General features: G+C 39.1%; 1 long non-coding RNA gene across 2 annotated transcripts in view; it reads left to right on the plus strand.

Moving 5' to 3' along the window:
* LOC145536404 (uncharacterized) overlaps positions 1-19,814 on the plus strand; it is a 584,758-nt gene that overhangs the window by 480,020 nt on the left and 84,924 nt on the right. For both annotated transcript variants that reach the window (XR_014075827.1, XR_014075826.1), the window contains one exon: positions 11,877-11,980. This is a non-coding gene — a long non-coding RNA (uncharacterized LOC145536404). The remainder of the gene's footprint in view (positions 1-11,876; positions 11,981-19,814) is intronic.

The following is a 19,814-nucleotide window of genomic DNA, read 5'->3' on the forward strand; positions in this document are numbered from 1 at the left end:
TTTCTGTGTGCTTTACAATAGGACATTCTTGTTTATCCATTGTATATATAATTGTTTGCATCTACTAATCTGAAACTCCACATCCATCCCCCGTCTTCTCCTCCTTGGCAACCACAAAGGAAGAACATAACATAGACCAAACACAGAATGTATCATTGATTATTAGAGCTTCTATGTGAATCTGTTTGTGTTTTGTAAATAAATTCATTTGTGTCATATTTTCAATTCCACATATAAGTGATATCATGTGGTATTTGTCTTTCTCTTTTTGACTTAGTATGATAATTTCTAGGTCCATCCATGTTGCTGAAAATGCCCTTTATTTCATTCTTTTCTATGTTTGGGTACTATTCCATTGTGTATGTATACCACGTCTTTTTTATCCACTCATCTGTTGCTGGACATCTAGGTTGTTTCCATGTCTTGGCTATTATAAATAGTGCTGCTATGAACATAGTGGTGCATGTATCTCTGTGAATTACAGTTTTGTCCCGATATATGCCCAGGAGTGGGATTGCTAGATCATATCACAATTCTATAAAATATCTCGTTAAAAGATAAAATAACTAAGTGACTATGGCACCCAGTTGAATTTTATTTTAATGGGAGTATGGTCAGCTCTTTACAACTTGATTATAGTCTGTTTAATTTGACAGGTTCCTATGGGAAGGAAGTACCCATAATGGGTATAAATAAAAATAGATGGACAGGTAGATAAATAGAGAGATAATAGGATCCAATTGTAATTTTTATCCATGAGAGGAATACTCAAGGGTGAATTTTAAAAATGTGAAGGGTAGGAACATTAAAAAGAGTAGAAGGCACTGACAAGGAGAAAAGAATATTGAATAAGCATGCATGTGTGCAATGCTACATGCTCTTCCTTAATTTAATTTTAAAATCCATTAAGGCGTGTTGAGAAATACTTGTCAAGTGCTTTGAAATCTTTGGCAGTTGCCATTATGTAAATGCAAGGGAGGATTTTGACTTAGAAAAGATACTATAAATTCCATACTCAGGGTATGACATTTTACCAAATCATTGTTCAGCTCAGGGTTAAAAATGAATTAACAAATAAGGATTTTAATATAAATATTTTTATTCTATAAAATTTAAGTAACAAATCTCATCTCTATTCATAACAAATAATTTACATAATGAAAAGAAACACCTTTTGAATCCTCACATAAGAGCATTTTGACTCAAGTACCACATGCTCTTTCTTATTCATAGGCTTTTTGTTGCAGGTAAAAACAACAAAAAGTTAATTTGTATGGGACAGATAAGCCATAAAGCTTAATTTTGCAGATAAAAACACTTTGAAACAATGTTTTATTTGGCATTTTCCTATGCCTTAGTTCATTTTGAATTTTACTCTCTAAAGTTCATGCTATTTCTTTGCATTCGTCCTTGGGTTGTATGCCTGCATTATATCTGCCACTCATACTGTCTGCCACTCTGACACTTCTTTGTAATGGAAACTGCTCCATTTAAAACCTTTGATGCCTGGAGAGTCATTATTTATATGTCCCCCTGCACTCATCCCATCCTGGCCAGAGCCAGGTGGACTAAGAAGGGACTGTTGGCCCAAGAGCTGACAAATCCATTTTTTGGTTTGGGTCAACTGCAAAAAATCGCATAGCCTATTTTGGAAACTTGAACAATAAAACATAGAAGGAAACTGTCAGTTAGTGATAAAAAAAAATGTAACTAAATGGTTATGAGGGAACAAATGCAGAGTGCCATGAGGTGAAGTTCAAAAATGTAAGGAAATACAAATTATGAATTATCAGAGAAGGCCAATTGGTAGTGTGAAATAAAAAGGAAGATATGCAGAGTATAGTTGAAAGAAATTACTATTGGAACATCATGGTGAAGCTCTATAATAATTGCTGGAAATTTTTCTAATGCTACATTAATTTGGAACCACAGTCTAACTCAAGTCTAGAAATCACTCTGAAAGGCCAATACTGTAAAGGCTCATTATCTTACATTTTTATAAGATGCCCCTTTATTCATAATCATTCTCACAATAGCTCTCTATTTGTACTAACTTGATATTATCTTTAGTATTTGCAATGAAAAGAATGAAAGACAAAAACTTTCCCCCCGCCATTTCCAGCATTTCAGGAAGGATATAGATGTATGGGAAAGACTACCACCATCATGAGTGTGCGCTTGCATGCATGCACATCCACACACACAAACACAATAAAAGTTATAAGTTTTCATTCACTTATTTCAGACAGACTTTTATGGAGGTACAGAGGTACAAAGTACAGGATCAGATGCAGCATGCTTTATTTACTATAGTCATTTGGCCTCCAAAGTATCTAAAAGGGATATATCCTGCTGGTAAGACAATCCATGCAAGGAAGAATATTGTCACATCTGAGCTGCTGCACCACTGTGCTCTTTTATAATCTGGGATTAACAAAATTGAGAAAAATGGATAGTTAAAAGTTAGAAAATGCAATTCTAAACATTTAAAACAAATTTTGTAAACATAGATATTGAAGTGAATTTTGGTAACCTAAAAGAAGTAACTACCAAAAATGTACAGCAAACTGTATTCCAAACAGTGTAATATCATGGAAATATTTATTTAAATAACAAAATAATAGAAACTTAAATCCCAGGTTGTCATAACTTCTGATCCAAAAACAAGAAGTAAATTTGACTCAGTAGAAATTGCTAATCATTGAATGTTATGTATCTGAAAATGTTTGTATAACTCTGTAGTTTACACATTCAGACATCCTTGGAATTCTGTTATAGTCTCAATATTTAGGTATATATGTATATCCCTTGGTAAAAATATGAATTCAACCAGGTTAAGTTTATAAAAAATTAATGATTTTTCAAATTATTATCCTATAGTTAATAGTTGCTTATATTTAACTATAACACTTTAAAAGGAGTAAAAGTAGTGTATTAAATTTGAGATGTTAAGCTTGGAAAACACCATATTACTATGTGACTAAGTATTTCTAGTTTAAAGCAGAAGTAATGATATTTTAATACACTCAATAGAAGTTAAAAAGTAAGTGTTGGGTGAAAGTTGTATTTCTGTGAAAACTTCAGAAGCACTTGGGCATCAAAGAAAACATTCTTTTCTAATTTGTCTTCATATATCCTCTTTGGAGAAAAAGGCTACTTTGACAGGATAAAACAAGAAATGCGTTTTTGGTAGCAGACTCATAACAAACAACAATCACAGGAGGGAGATATAGCAGATCAAAGAAGAAGAATGGCTCATTCAGAATATATGAAATGGAATGGAATGGAATAAAGCTGTCCCAAGTTGAGCATTTGCTCACAAACCTTAGTGTTGGCTCTATAATAGACAGATCCTGTTTTCATCTTAATATGTTGACTCATTAAATTGCCTTACACAAAGTTTCTTGAAGTTTTACTTCTATATAAACCAAAAATCTGTTTCTGTGATCATAGCTATAGTTTAAAGAGAGAATTAGCTTTGTAACTTAGTAATTCTCCAGATAATTCTATCGACTTCTAGCTTTAGAAAATTTGGTTTTGTGCCATATATTTCCAATTACAAATAGAATCAAACTAGATGATTTAATTGCAATAATCCCAGGAAGTTAAAAATACACAGTGAATTTCCTTAATCTTCACTGCGCACCTCTCTTCCCATAAATATGCTGGTTTAAGTCTCTCATTTTGTGATAATGTGTTATAAGAGTAATAGAAAACTAATACAGAAAATCCCAGAGCCTAGGCCTAAAAAGACTTGCCACTTCTTCAGTCACCCTCTTTAAGTTCTAAGGTACTATAAAAACATCCAGCACCATTTATTAATGAGACTGTCTTTCCCCCATTGTTATTCTTGCCTCCTTTTTTGCAGAATAATTGACCATAAGATGTGGGTTTACTTCTAGGCTGTCTATTCTTTTCCATTGATCTGTGTGTCTGTTTTTGTGCCAGTGCCATACTGTTTTGATTAATATAGCTTCATAGTATAAATCAAAATCAGGGTGCATGATATTTCCAACTTCGTTCTTTCTCAGGATTTCTTTGGCTGTTTGAGGTCTTTTGTGGTTCTATACATATTTTAAGATTTTCTAGTTCTGTGAAAAATGCTATTGGAATTTTGATGGGGATTGAATTGAATCTGTAGATTGCTTTAGGTAGTTTGGGCCCTTTAACAGTATTAATTCTTCAAATCTAGTATATATTTGCATTGTCTTTAATTTCTTTCATCAATGTCTTAGAGTTTTCAGAGTGCAGGTCTTTCACATTCTTGGTTAAATTTATTCCTGGTTATTTTATTCTTTGTGACACAGTTGTAAATGGTATTGTTTCTTCATTTTGTTTTCTGAAAGGTGTGTGTGTGTGTGTGCACATGTGCACGTGCACACGTGCTCAGTCATGTTTGACTCTTTATGGCACTGTGGACTGTAGCCCACCAGGCTCCTCTGTCCAGGAAAGAATACTGGAGTGGGTAGCCATTCTCCTAGGGATCTTCCTGACCCATGGGTCGAACACATGTCTCTTGCTTCTCCTGCATTGGCAGGCAGATTCTTTACTTCTAGTGCCAGCTGAGAAGTCTAGGTGTTAATACTGTATAGAAATGCAACAGATTTCTGTGTATTTTTCTTCCTGCAACTTTACTTAGTTTATTTTTTAGTTCTAATAATTTTTTGGTGGAGTTCAGAGGTTTTCTGTCTATACCATCATATATTATATGATTCTTTTAATGTATTGTTGAATTCTGTTTGCTTATATTTTGTTGAGGATTTTTGCAGTAAAATCATCAAAGTTCAGTTCAGTTCAGTTCAGTCGCTCAGTCGTGTCCGACTCTTTGCGACCCCATGAATTGCAGCACGCCAGGCCTCTCTGTCCATCACCAACTCCTGGAGTCCACCAAAACCCATGTCCATCGAGTCGGTTATGCCATCCAACCATCTCATCCTCTGTCGTCCCCTTCTTCTTCCACCCCCAATCCTACCCAGCATTAGGGTCTTTTCCAATGAGTCAACTCTTCACATGAGGTGGCCAAAGTATTGGAATTTCAGCTTCAACATCAGACCTTCCAATGAACACCCAGGATTGATCTCTTTTAGGATGGATTGATTGGCTCTCCTTGCAGTCCAAGGGACTCTCAAGAGTCTTCTCCAATACCACAGTTCAAAAGCATCAATTCTGTGGCATTCAGCTTTCTTCACCGTCCAACTCTCACATCCATACATGACCACTGGAAAAACCATAGCCTTGACTAGACGGACCTTTGTTGGCAAAGTAATGTCTCTGCTTTTAAATATGCTATCCAGGTTGGCCATAACCTTCCTTCCAAGGAGTAAGCGTCTTTTAATTTCATGGCTGCAACCACCATCAGCAGTGATTTTGGAGCCCCCAAAAATAAAGTCTGACACTGTTTCCACTGTTTCCCCATCTATTTCCCATGAAGTGATGGGACCAGATGCCATGATCTTAGTTTTCTGAACGTTGAGCTTTAAGCCAACTTTTTCACTCTCCTCTTTCACCTTCATCAAGAGGCTCTTTAGTTCTTCTTCACTTTCTGCCATAAGGGTGGTATCATCCGCATATCTGAGGTTATTGACATTTCTCCCGGCAATCTTGATTCCAGCTTGTGTTTCTTCCAGCCCAGCGTTTCTCGTGATGTACTCTGCATAGAAGTTAAATAAGCAGGGTGACAATATACAGCCTTGATGTACTCCTTTTCCTATTTGGAACCAGTCTGTTGTTCCATGTCCAGTTCTAACTGTTGCTTCCTGACCTGCATACAGGTTTCTCAAGAGACAGGTCAGATGGTCTGGTATTCCCATCTCTTTCAGAATTTTCCACAGTTTATTGTGATCCATACAGTCAAAGGCTTTGGCATAGTTAATAAAGCAGAAATAGATGTTTTTCTGGAACTCTCTTGCTTTTTCGATGATCCAGCGGATATTGGCAATTTGATCTCTGGTTCCTCTGCCTTTTCTATAACCAGCTTGAACATCTGGAAGTTCACGGTTCACGTATTGCTGAAGCCTGGCTTGGAGAATTTTGAGCATTACTTTACTAGCATGTGAGATGAGTGCAATTGTGCGGTAGTTTGAGCATTCTTTGGCATTGCCTTTCTTTGGGATTGGAACGAAGACTGACCTCTTCCAGTCCTGTGGCCACTGCTAAGTTTTCCAGATTTGCTGGCATATCGAGTGCAGCACTTTCACAGCATCATCTTTCAGGATTTGAAATAGCTGAACTGGAATTCCATCACCTCCACTAGCTTTATTCATAGTGATGCTTTCTAAGGCCCACTTGACTTCACATTCCAGGATATCTGGCTCTAAGTCAGTGATCACACCATCGTGATTATCTGGGTCATGAAGATCTTTTTTGTACAGTTCTTCTGTGTATTCTTGCCACCTCTTCTTAATATCTTCTGCTTCTGTTAGGTCCGTACCATTTCTGTCCTTTATTGAGCCTATCTTTGCATGAAATGTTCCTTTGGTATCTCTAATTTTCTTGAAGAGAGCTCTAGTCTTTCCCAATCTGTTGTTTTCCTCTACTTCCTTGCACTGATCACTGAGGAAGGCTTTCTTATCTCTCCTTGCTATTCTTTGGAACTCTGCATTCAGATGGGAATATCTTTCCTTTTCTCCTTTGCTTTTCGCTTCGCTTCTCTTCCCAGCTATCTATAAGGCCTCCTCAGACAGCCATTTTGCTTTTTTGCATTTCTTCTCCATGGGGATTTTCTTGATCCCTGTCTCCTGTACAATGTCACGAACCTCTGTCCATAGTTCATCAGGCACTCTGTCTATCAGGTCTAGTCCCTTAAATCTGTTTGTCACTTCCACTGTATACTCCTAAGGGATTTGATCTAGGTCATACCTGAATGGTCTAGTGGTTTTCCCTACTTTCTTCAATGTAAGTCTGAATTTGGCAATACGCAGTTCATGATCCGAGCCACAGTCTGCTCCCGGTCTTGTTTTTGCTGACCGTATAGAGCTTCTCCATCTTTGGCTGCAAAGAATATAATCAATCTGATTTCCGTGTTGACCATCTGGTGATGTCCACGTGTAGAGTCTTCTCTTGTGTTGTTGGAATAGGGTGTTTACTATTACCAGTGCGTTCTCGTGGCAAAACTCCATTAGCCTTTTCCCTGCTTCATTCTGTACTCCAAGGCCAAAGTTACAGGCCTGCAATATTCTTTTTTTGGTATTATTTTTGTCTCCTTTTGGTATTAGGGTAATCCCAGCTTCAGAAAATGATTTTGAAAGTGTTCCTTCCTCTTCATTTTTGGGGAATAATTTGAGAAGGGTAGGTATTAACTCTTTTTAAATATCTAACAGCATTCGCCTGTGAAGCCATCTGTCCTTGGACTTTCGTTTGTTGAGAGGTTTTCTGATTCAATTCCATATCTAGTAATCAGTCTGTTCAGATGTTCTGTTTCTTCAAGATTTAGTCTTAGATTATGTTCCTGGAAATTTATCTAGTTCTTCTAGGTTGTCTAATTTGTTAGCATGTACTGATTCACAGTATTGTTTATGATCCCTTGTATTTTTGTGTTACTGATTGTAATGTCTCCTCTTTCAATTCTGACTTTATTTGAGGTCTGCCAATTTAGCTCAATTGGTAAAGAATCAGCCTTCAATGCAGGAGACCGCAGTTTGATTCCTAGGTTGGGAAGATCTGCTGGAGAAGGGACAGGCTACCCATTCCAGTATTCTTGGGCTTCCCTTGTGGCTCAGCTGGCAAAGAATCTGCCTGAAGTGTGGGAGACCTGGGTTCTATCCCTGAGTTGGGAAGATCCCCTGGATAAAGGAAAGGGTACCCACTCCAGTATTTTGGCCTGGAGAATTCCATGGATTGTATAGTCCATGGGGTCGCAAAGAGTCAGACAGACATGTCGGGGTGACTTTCACTTTCACTTTTTTCTTTAAGTCTTGCTATATTTATCAATTTTGCCTATCTTTTCAAAGAACCATCTCTTAGTTTCATTGATCTTTTCCATAATTTTTAAAAGTTGATGTTATTAATTTCCATAAATTAAATGAACATAATGGAGTATGTTGGAAAACTCAAGGAACAATCAGTGTGACTAGAACTTATTGATGTAAGATAAGACATGTGAACTATGAAAGGAACAGATCACATGGAGCCTTACCGATAATATTTTCAGTTTTTTACAGTTTGATAGAGGACTTGGCATTGACTATGAAGCATTATGATAAAGATATCATAAAAGTGTCATGAAATAAATTGCAAAATACACATGGCACATTGCTTTTCTGAGAACATAGTTAGCAATATAACCAGAGAAACTGCTAGGTAAAATATAAAAGTATTATAAATGCATGAATAAATTTTTGAAAATGAAAGTGAAATGGTGGTGAGGATTAATCAGAAAGCAGTCATACATGTTGGCAAGTGAGCACTGAAGCTAAAGTTTTCTCTGAGATTTCTCCCATCCTTTGTTGAATACAACTTGAAATTTAATAGGGCATACACATGTGGGAATGAAATGACAATTCCTATGACCTTCACTGGATCAAAAAGCCAAGTCATAGTGTGTGTGTGTGTGTGTGTGTGTGTGTGTGTGTGTGTGTTCATGCGCATGGATAAGAGAAAGACAAGGGGACACATAGATTTGACAAAGGAAGATGAACACTTGCTTATATTGGTCTTGACCTTTAGTAGAAAGGTGGAGAGGAAAACTAAAACTTCATGTAATTCAGTCCTGACATGAGCATGGGGTTTTAATTCACACTATTTGTCTAGAAAGAAAAACATTCTAAATTCAATGTTCAAAGTATTCTAAAATGCCAAGACAATTGGCAACACACAAACCACATCTTCTCTGGCGGACTACCACAGCAAACTACTACTAAGTTCCAAATAACAAAAATTAAAAATCCAAACTTAAAAACTATATAAGAAAACATTTATCATGAATGCCACTTACCAAAAATAATGAAAAGAAATATTAGCTTCATAGTCACTTTAGATTGTCAAGTTATAAGGAATGGAGCATAAAATATGGATGTTAAATATGTTTAAAGACATTAGAAAGGTTACTAATATTATGAAAGCTGAGTAAAGTACTTTCACAGATATTGAATAGATTTAAAAATATATATGTATTTATTGACTGTGCTAGGTCTTTGTTGCTGCACACAAGCTTTCTCTGATTGTGGAGAGCGGAGACTACACTCTAGTTGTGGTGCTCGGGCGTCTCATTGCAGTGTCTTCTCTTGTTGTGGAGCACGGGCTCTAGGGCATGCAGGTATCAGTAGTTGCTGCACATGGGCTCAGTATTTGTGTCTTGCAGGCTTAGTTGCCCCACAGTATGTGGGCTCTTCCCAGACCAGGGATTCAAATGGTATCCCCTGCATTGCAGGGTGGATTCTTAACCACTGGACCACCAGAGAAGCCACTGAAACAAATTTGAAAGGAGAACAAAAAAAATTTGTAGAATGAAAAAATTAACCCACATAATTTAGAAAGACTATGGAGGGAGGCCTTACAAAGTAGGTTAAACACAAATGATGAGAAAATTGTTAAAATGAAATAAAGTCTGAAGAAATTGTAAAAAAAAAAAATCAGCACAGAGAGACAAAAAGAAGAAAAATATGAAAGGTAGTTTAGGAAAAACGTAGAAGAGTGGTAAATTATGATGTAACGTATTAAATTAAGAGTATCAGAAGAGGAAAAAGAGTGCCAAGGAAACATCAAGAGAAGATTTTCCACAGTTTGTTGTGATACACAGTGAAAGTATAAATTGCCAATATCCGATGGATCATCGAAAAAGCAAGAGAGTACCAGAAAAACATCTATTTCTGCTTTACTGACTATGCCAAAGCCTTTGACTATGTGGATCACAATAAACAGTGGAAAATTCTGAAAGAGATGGGAATACCAGACCACATGACCTGCCTCTTGAGAAACCTGTATGCAGGTTAGGGAGCAACAGTTAGAACTGGATATGGAACAGCAGACTGGTTCCAAATAGGAAAAGGAGTACGTCAAGGCTGTATATTGTCACCCTGCTTCTTTAACTTATATGCAGAGTACATCATGAGAAATGCTGGGCTGGAGGAAGCACAAGCAGGAATCAAGATTGCTGGGAGAAAAATCAATAACCTCACATATGCAGATGACACCACCCTTATGGCAGAAAGTGAAGAAGACCTAAAGAGCCTCTTGATGAAACTGAAAGAGGAGAGTGAAAAAGTTGGCTTAAAACTCAACATTCAGAAAACTAAGATCATGGCATCTGGTCCCATCACTTCATGGCAGATAGATGGGGAAACAGTGGAAACAGTGACTGACTTTATTTTTCTGGGCTCCAAAATCACTGCAAATAGTGATTGCAACCATAAAAGTAAAAGACGGTTACTCCTTGGAAGGAAAGTTATGACCAACCTGGACAGCATATTAAAAAGCAGAGACATTACTTTGCCAACAAAGGTCTGTCTAGTCAAGGCTATGGTTTTTCCAGTGGTCATGTATGGATGTGAGAGTTGGACTATAAAGAAAGCTGAGCACTGAAGAATTGATGCTTTTGAACTGCGGTGTTGGAGAAGACTCTTGAGAGTCCCTTGGACTGCTAGGAGATCCAACCAGTCCATCCTAAAGGCGATCAGTCCTGGGTGTTCATTGCAAGGACTGATGTTGAAGCTGAAACTCCAATACTTTGGCCACCTCATGCGAAGAGTTGGCTCATTGGAAAAGACCCTGATGCTGGGACAGATTGAGGGCAGGAGGAGAAGGGGACGACAGAGGATGAGATGGTTGGATGGCATCACCGACTCGATGGACATGGGTTTGGGTGGGCTCAGGGAGTTGGTGATGGACAGGGAGGACTGGCATGCTGTGGTTCATGGGGTCGCAAAGAGTCGGACACGACTGAGTGAGTGAACCGAACTGAACTGTACTCTCCAAGATACTGTAAAATTAAGTTTATTTTTTATGTATTGTGTGAAAAGTATTATAAGCCTATTACAGTACAGAACCATATAGCTTGATTGTGTTAGTAGGGTACCTAGGCTTTGTTTTTCTTATGAACAAGTTGGACTTATGAAGTCATCCTTGGAATGGAACTCACTCTTGTATGTAGGGGACTTACTTTAGTGGATTCATTGTTATATGTTTTCAAGCAAGTTAATTGCTATATATGTATATCATTATATCACAATTTTTAATATTTTGATAGTTATGTCAATAGTTACCTTCCATTGTCGTTCCGTGTATTTTATTTTATGCATTTATATATTATTCTTGCCCTCTCTCTCACAAACACATACACAGGCATGGGCGCATGCACTCAGACAAATGTGCTCTCGGCAAGAAGTCCAACACAGGCACAATGACTCCTCTCTGGTCCCCAGGAAAACTTCTTCTGTTTGATCAGGGACCTTCTGTGTCCTGGGGCCCGCTCCCACCCTGCCTGGCCTCAGAGCTGCAGAGCCGGGCCTTCTACTCCAAGGGCGGGTAGCAAACACCTCCGAGAGAAAGTCTGCCCAGCACCGACCGTAGGCAGCTTCCCATCGAAGCTTTCAGGCAGCCTGAGGCGCAAGGAGAGCTACCTGAGGGTCAGCCGAGGGGGGCCGGCAGCTCACCATAGGTGTGTCTTGGCTGTTTCTCCGACTTGGATCTTGGCTTCTCCAGGGTAACCACCCAGCAAGTGCTTAGTGGGGGACACAGTGGATCTTGGACATTTACAGGGTTTTGTCCCCAGCTCCAGGCCAGGTCTTGTGGCTGGGGTTTCTAGGTGCACAGCTGCCATGTCTGTGTGGGCCCCTCCCTCCCCCGTGCTCCAGCCCAGCAGCCCGTGCACCATGTTACGTAACGTGCGTAACCTACACGACGTGCATACCCTACGTGACCAAGGGGCTTTTGTTTTCCAGCCCCTGCGGCCGAACCCTACTGGCAGCTGGAGAGGCAAAAGCCGGATCCTTCCGTCCATAGGGGCCTCAACTCCAGGGTCTCCCAGCCTTACGGTGGCTCAGAGGTACTTAAATGTCTCTTTTGTTACTTTTGCCACCCTTCTCTTCGGGTCCGCTGGTCCTCTGCTCCTGGGAAAGCTTGGGGGGAGGAGTAGAAGCCAACTCTAGTTGACTGCGCATGAGGCTAGCCGTGGGGCTTGGAGTTTGGGACGGGGTGGATTTTAGCATCTCCTCAAGTCACCACTTGTTTACGGTGGCGGTCGGGTTTTCCAAATTCCATATCTGAAATGGTATTTAGAAATCAGCAAAGACGTGAACTCAAAAAACTTTCTCGCAAATTCGTGCGCAGCATCTCTAAGATAGCACTTTCAGAAGAGCTGAGCTTGTGGTAGGCTGGTGGTTGGACAAGGTTTTGTCTTAGGCGTGCCAGTGGAATGGCTGTCTTAAAAAGCTTCCTGGGCGAGGTCTTCCCCCAGACGCGTTGGGACCTCCCTGGCCCTGTGCGCTGGCCCGGCAGCCATGGCACAGAGGGTAGCCACCTCCCTGCGCATGTGCAAATGGTGAAGGCAGCCAACCCAGGGACAGCCCAGATAATAAAACCCACAGAGAGCGAAAAGAAGAGTTCCAATGGAAATCCCTGTGCTTGCTGGGTACCCCATGTGGTCCCAGATACAATAATTAGGAGCAGCTGTGTTACCAAGTAAATGGGGTTCCACTGCTCCCTGCTTACCAAATCATTACTTGCGGATGTTGATAAAAAGCAAAGGTGCTTTTAATCACAAAACCAGCAATCTGGGGAGGTGGTGGACACATCCTCCCCTGAAAAACCACCTGTGAAGCTTCTGCTCACCATGAAAGGTTTTAAAGAGAAACAGGGAAGTAATCTCAGTCCATCATTGGAATAGGGGATCAGAGTTGTCACGACCCCTCTCTGCAGGCTTGTCAGCTCCTTGTGATGTTCTAGACATTATCTGGTTCACACAGTTTGGTCACATAATTTGTTTAGGTTACTGAAGGGGAAGCTAGGGAAGAGGTCTGGTCATCTGTTAATTATGTGTTCATTTCTACTTTTTTTATGGAAAGATCCAACAAGTTAGACAAGGTATTGTGTGATTCATGCTCAGTCATGTCCAACTCTTTGGGACCCCATGGAATGGGCAATAATATATAATTTGGAATTGGAATTATTGGAATAAAATTTTTTTGTCAGAAAACGTTTAAAGATACTAATTTTAGATGCTGTTAAACATAAGAAAATTGCGGTGGTCAGTATTTAAAAAGTAGTAATAGTATATATTTAAACAACACATAGTTTAGGGATGCAATCACTATAAGGTTGTGTCACACTGTCATAAAACTATAAAGAAAGGAAAAGGAATAAGTTACACAAAATTCCAGGTAGTGATTACTCCTAATGGGATGAAGGAGGATCCCATCAGACCCAGATACTGACAATATTACATGTCTTTCCTGAGTATTATTTACATGTGTATTTATTTTATTTTTTTATAAAGCAAAAATCACATATACATGTGATATATATATATATAATCTGTGACAGATTCCATAAAAAATACATATAAAATGTAGCACTGTGTGTGAGGAAATACTTTGCAGATTGAGAGATGCATGAATTGCTCCATAGTGACTTCCAAATACATGTAAATAAGATGGTGTTCATTTCCAATCACTTCATTCCTTTCTAAAAATTAGTTATATGCATTAGCCCAATGTATTAAAATAGAAAACTGGCTGCCACAAGTGCAATCAAAATATAAATTAGTTCCACATCCTTAAAAAGTTTCTTCTTGTCCCTTTGCTGTTGATCTGTCTGGAAGCTTATCTCTTACAACCACTGGTCTGCTTTCTGTCACTGTAATTTTGTCTTTTATAGAAATTTATATAAATGAATTCATTCAGCATCTTGCATTTTACATTTGACTTATTTGATGAAGCATAATGTCCTTGACATCCATCCATGCTTTTATGTGTCTTAATATTTTATTTCTTTTGACTGAACAATATTCTTTAATATGGATATAGCACAGTGTGTTTATCCACTTAGCAGCTGATGGATTTTTGGATTGTTCTATTTAGGAGGTTATTCCAGCTATAAATATTGTGTATAAATTTTGGTGTGGACTTATGCTCTAATTATTTTGGGGAATTACTAAGAATGTGATTTCTGGGTCACATGTATATGTTTACATGCTGCACATACAGTGTATACATGTAGAGTATATGTTTAATGGCTTAAGATATTGTGATGTTTTTATAAGTGACTATACCATTTTGCATATTGATCAGCAGTGTATGAGAGCTCCAGTTATTCTCTGTTGTTGTCAACACTTGATATTATTAGGTGTTTTAATTTTAGTGATTCTAATGTGCAGTGGTATCTCATTGTAATTTTAAACATCTCCCTAATGGCTGTTGATGTTGAACATATTCTCTTGTGCTTTTCTCATTTTTTAAAATCTTCTTTTATGAAATATGCATATAAATATTTCTCATGTCTTATCCTTGAGGACAAAATGTTCTGTATATATTCTGATTTCATTTCATCTTTGACCATTGGTTAGTTCGGAATATGTTGTTTAATATCCACATATATGTGAATTTGCCAAATTTCTTTTATTGCCTTCTGATTTCATTCCATTGTGGTCAGGGAATATACTTTGTATTGTTTTATTCATTTAAAATGTGTATATTATTGCCTAGCATATGCTCTATCCTGGAAAAATTTTCCATGTGTGCTTGCACAGAACATATTCTGCTACTGTATTCTGCTACAGTTGGGCGGCATGTTCTATAGATGTCTGTTAGGTCTAGTTGATTTATAGTCTTGTTAAAATCTTCTATTTCCTTGTTGATATCCTGCCTAGTTGTCCTATTCATTATTGAAAGATAGGTGCTGAAGTCTCCTGAAAGTGAAAGTCACTCAGTTGTGTCTGACTCTGTGACCCCATGGACTATACAGTCCATGGAATTCTCCAGGCCAGAATACTGGAGTAGGTAGCCACTTCCTTCTCCAGGGGATCTTCCCAACCCAGGGATGGAACCCATATCTCCCTCATTGCAGGTGGTTTCTTTACCAGCTGAGCCACCAGGGAAGCCTACTAATACTGTTAAGTTGTTCCTTTCCCTCTACCTTTCTTTCAGTTTTTTTCTTCATGCATTTTGGTGTTTTCTTATTGGGTGCGTGTATACTTGTAATTGTTTTATATTACTGATGAATTGACTCTTTTTATCATTCTAAAATGTGCCATTTTATCTCTAACCTTTACAGGTTTTTTTTTTTGTATTAAAATAGCCAATCCAGATTTCTTATGACTGCTTTCCCATGATATGTATTTTTCATCCTTTTACTTCCAGTGTGTTTGTGGCTGTTTCCTCTATTAGTGAGGATAATGATACCTGAATTTTTCCTTACTCATAAGCTTGTAAAAGATTAATAATTATTAATTGTTTGTGTCAAGGGGGAAAATCACACCACCAGGCAAAGGCAGATGGTTAAGTGAGCTATGCATTCCAACAAATGTTTTCAATTTGTTCCACAATATTTCAGTGCTATGATACTGAGGAAGTGAGCAGTTTTCAAGAAAGAACAATGCAAATTTAGAAAACCACAGCATTCATTCTCTCCATAACTGTTTTATTGACTCGGATTCCATTAACAATTATAAATGAGTCAAAAATATAAAGATTATATTGAAATAAACTATGTATTTATAGACTCTGTGAGCTTATAGTACAAACTTGTGCTTGAGAAGTATCTGAGATGTAAAATATATCTACTACAATTAAAAACTCTATTAAATGGCACAACCCAATTCAAATATTTTATTCAGTTAAGATAGTTTTAGTAATAGGCAAATGTGTGTCTCTTGCAAAACAATAATAACAACATAAGTCATCTTTCTTTATGTTCTTTATTGCAAAGTCCCATTCACATTTTTTTTTAATCAGCAGCTGAACCAACTGAAGTGAAAAACAGGCAGCATGAATAACACTAGTTCTTGCTGCATTCTCTATAGAGCATCCAAATTCCTTCCAGATTCTCCAGCAGGATGATTGGGTGAATGTGCCCCAGAGACAAGTTCCATAAAATAATGTGCTAACATAGTTATGTACCCAGCTCAAAGTATGCCCTGAAGCCCTGAAACTGAACATATATCAAGCTATTTAAATAGCCTTCTTATAAACAGTGGGATAATCTGGGTAAAATGTAACCATACATTTGTCTCTGGCAGAGAGCTGATTGATGAAGACAAAAATATATATGCCTAGAGAGCTAAAGCAGCTGAGGACCACTGATTACATGATTCCAGTCACTGTAGAATCTGAAAATGTTTCTGTAACTGTGTTCTTCATGGATATTTATGTGTCCTAGATTAAAAGTGAACAATGGCTGATTCTTGCAGGATTCCTGTCATTGAATAACAATGAGCAGCCTTCCCTGCACACAATTCTTCTGCCAAAGACATAACCATTCATGGACTTACCTAATGCCATATCCAGCATCATAGTATTCTAAATGGCATTACTTATAATCAAGGAACTCATTTATCAGCAAAAGAAATGTGGCAGTTGTCCATGCTCATGGAATTCACTGATACTACCATGTTCACCACCATCTTGAAGCAACTGAAATAAAACTATGGAACAGTCTTTTGCAGACACAGTTACAGTACTAGTGGGGTGACAGTATTGCAAGGCTGAGGCAAGAATGATGTATGTGTTTTGAATTGGTGTCCAGTACATAGTGCTGTTTTTCTCATAAGCAGGATTCAAAGATCCAAGAATCAGAAGATGAAAATGGTACCATTCACTATTACTTATAGTGATCCACTAGCAAATTTTTTGTATGACCATATTCCCTGCCACCCCTTCCATGATGGAAGAAATCTAATGTGGTCAATTTACCACCAAGTAGCTTGCTGATGCCTTAGAGCATAGTGCCACATTGAGGACTCAGTTTTGGTCTGTTGCTGGCAGATTAGACACAGCAGTGGCCATAGCCAGGTCAGCCTTGGTGCATGCATATCATCCTGATCCTGCCACCATAGCTACTTTGTTACTGAGCCTGTTGGACAGTGGTATTCATAGAATGAGTTATGATATTCTCTTGATTATTAAAATTCTCATCTGCTGAGGTCATCTTTTGGTGAGCATTCACATGGCACGCAGATATGGACACTTAATTTTTTTTAATTTATTTCTGTCTGTGCTGGGTCTTCGTTGCTACATTCTCTAGTTGCAGTGAGCAGGGGCTACTGTTCATTGTGGTGCACAGGCTTCTCATTGAGGCAGCTTCTCTTGTGGAGCACAGGCTCTGGGGTGCACAGGCTTCAGTAGTTGTGCCTCATGGGCTCTGTAGTTGCAGCTCACGGGTTCTAGAGTGTGGGCTCAGTAGTTGTGGTGCACAGGCTTAGTTGGCGCAACATGTGGTATCCTCCAAGGTCAGGGGTCTAACCCATATTCCTTGCATTGGCAGACAGATTTTTAACCACCACACCAGTTTTTTTCCTGTTCAGAGAGGTATATCCACATACCTTTTCCCCAAAGTTTCTTATCACTAATTTTCCAATGTATTTAAGTTACACATCATACAGGCAAACCATTTGCCACAGCTTATGAGTTAATATTTATTCACATATCTAACCACTTCTCCTTCCAAGCAAAGCAAATAATCAGGTGCACTGATTGAAGTTCTGCCCAACTGGAGGATTTCCCTTCACCACTGTCCTCCATTGATACCCCAGAAAAAGGCTGTAAAGCTGAGACTGTCCACTTTAAGGTAGTATTTGCATATCATGCAGTCATCTGTAACTTAGACTCTAGTCTTCTATCCTTTGCCAGCTGATTGTGGAGAACTCCTCATGAAGCCATAGATGCAGGCTGGGAGAGAAAAGACAGTGTAGCAAGAGTGGGAATCATGGGCATTTGGGCTACTTCTTCATGTGACTTATGTGTGCCTTCAGGGCCTGCTTGGACCAATCGTGTATATGATCTCCATTCACTGATGGATTGCTGCTATGCATTCCCAACTTCTTGGCTTGATAGGTCAGATAACACCTAGTTCATGATGGGCAGTTAAGTTAGAATGGTAACTTATTGAACCTTGGTTAAGCAATCAGGTTTTACTAAGGTGCAATAGTACAGGTTGGAGAAGGCAGTACTCTTCAGTACACTCCAGTACTCTTGCCTGGAAAATCCCATGGAGGGAGGAGCCTGGTAGGCTGCAGTCCATGGGGTCACGAAAAGTCGGACACGACTGAGCAACTTCACTTTCACTTTTCATTTTCATGCATTGAAGAAGGAAATGGCAACCCACTCCAGTGTTCTTGCCTGGAGAATCCCAGGGATGGCGGAGCCTGGTGGGCTGCCGTCTATGGGGTCGCACAGAGTCGGACATGACTGAAGTGACTTAGCAGCAGCAGCAGTAGCAAAGGTCAAGAACTTTTTTCCAAAAGGAGAGTAGTTATCCACAAATTATGGCAGGACTTTGCTCCAAAATTTTGAGAGCCTACATCATGATTCACCTACCGGCTCCTTTCAAAGACCCCTAAGAGCATCCTTATCTGTCACTGCCACTTCAAGCACCATTGAATATGTTAACTCATGTGGCCCAAGTGGCAGAGCAACTTGCACAGAAGCATGGACCTGTTGCAGAGTCTGCTCTTGTTCTGTGCTAGTGCTAAGTTTCTTCAGTTATGTCTGACTCTTTGCAACCTCATGGACTGCAGTCCACCAGGCTCTTCTGTCCATGGGATTCTTCAGGCAAGAATACTGGAGTGGGTTGCCATTTCCTTCTCCAGGGATCTTCCTAACCCAGGGATCGAGCCCATGTCTGTTTTGTCTCCTGCATAGGCAGGCGGGTTCTTTATCACTAGCACCACCTGGGAAGCTATATGCCACTTCTCTTTCATTCTGAGCCCCACTCAAAATCTATCAGCTTTCCAGGTCCCTTGGTAAATGGGCCAGAGTAAGACACCTAAATGGGGAATATTTTGCTTCCAAAATCCAAAGTGGCCTACTCGTCATTGTGCCTCTTTTTTGTCATAGAAGGGGTCAGATGCAACAGTTATCCTTCACTGTCATAGTTCAGGCACCTATATAACAGACTAGTATAGACTTTGTGGCTTATCAACATTAGAAAGTTATTTCTTACCACTCTGGATGCTAAGTCCAACTTCAGGGTGCTGACAGATTTGGTGTCTGTTGAGAACCCACTTTCTGGTTCATAGTCAGCCATCTTTTCTCTGTATTGTCATAGAGAAGAAGGGGCCAAGGAATTCTCTGGGGTCTCTCTTATAAGGACCCTAATCCCATTCATGAGGCTTCCACCCTCATGACTTAATCAGCTATTCATCACCTTGCCTCCAAATATTATCACATTGGGGATTAGATTTCAACATACGAATTTTGAGAGGACAAAATATTCAGTGTATATGATTCACTTTAGAAGGGATGTCTCAGCATGCCTGTTAACTCACTGCCCTAGATTCTTCACTGAGGTAAAGAGGCCCTGACATTTTGTTGGATTTATTTTGCACCCTCTGACATGCAAATATCTTAGCATTAAGTAAATAGCCAATTCTGGATAACTCTGTCCAGTAAGCATAATGTCATCAATGTCATGAATAAATGTGATATTGAAGCTGAATCTGGCTTCTGTACCCCCACACCTAATTTAAATTTCAGAGACAGTTTTGGATGAAGTAGAGAAGAAGAGCTTTATTGCTTTGCCATGTAAAGGCGGCCACAGTAGGCTAATGCCCTCAAAACTGTCTCCCTCAACCTGAAGGAGGTAGGACTTTTTATATCAATGTTCAAAGAAGGTATAATCAGCTCATGGACATTCTTCTGATGGGCTGGTGATGAGGTAAGTGGGAG

The sequence above is a fragment of the Giraffa tippelskirchi genome, chromosome X (assembly GCF_054371585.1).
Source record: "Giraffa tippelskirchi isolate mGirTip1 chromosome X, T2T-mGirTip1v1.2.pri, whole genome shotgun sequence".
In the NCBI taxonomy this organism is placed as follows: Eukaryota; Metazoa; Chordata; class Mammalia; order Artiodactyla; family Giraffidae; genus Giraffa; species Giraffa tippelskirchi.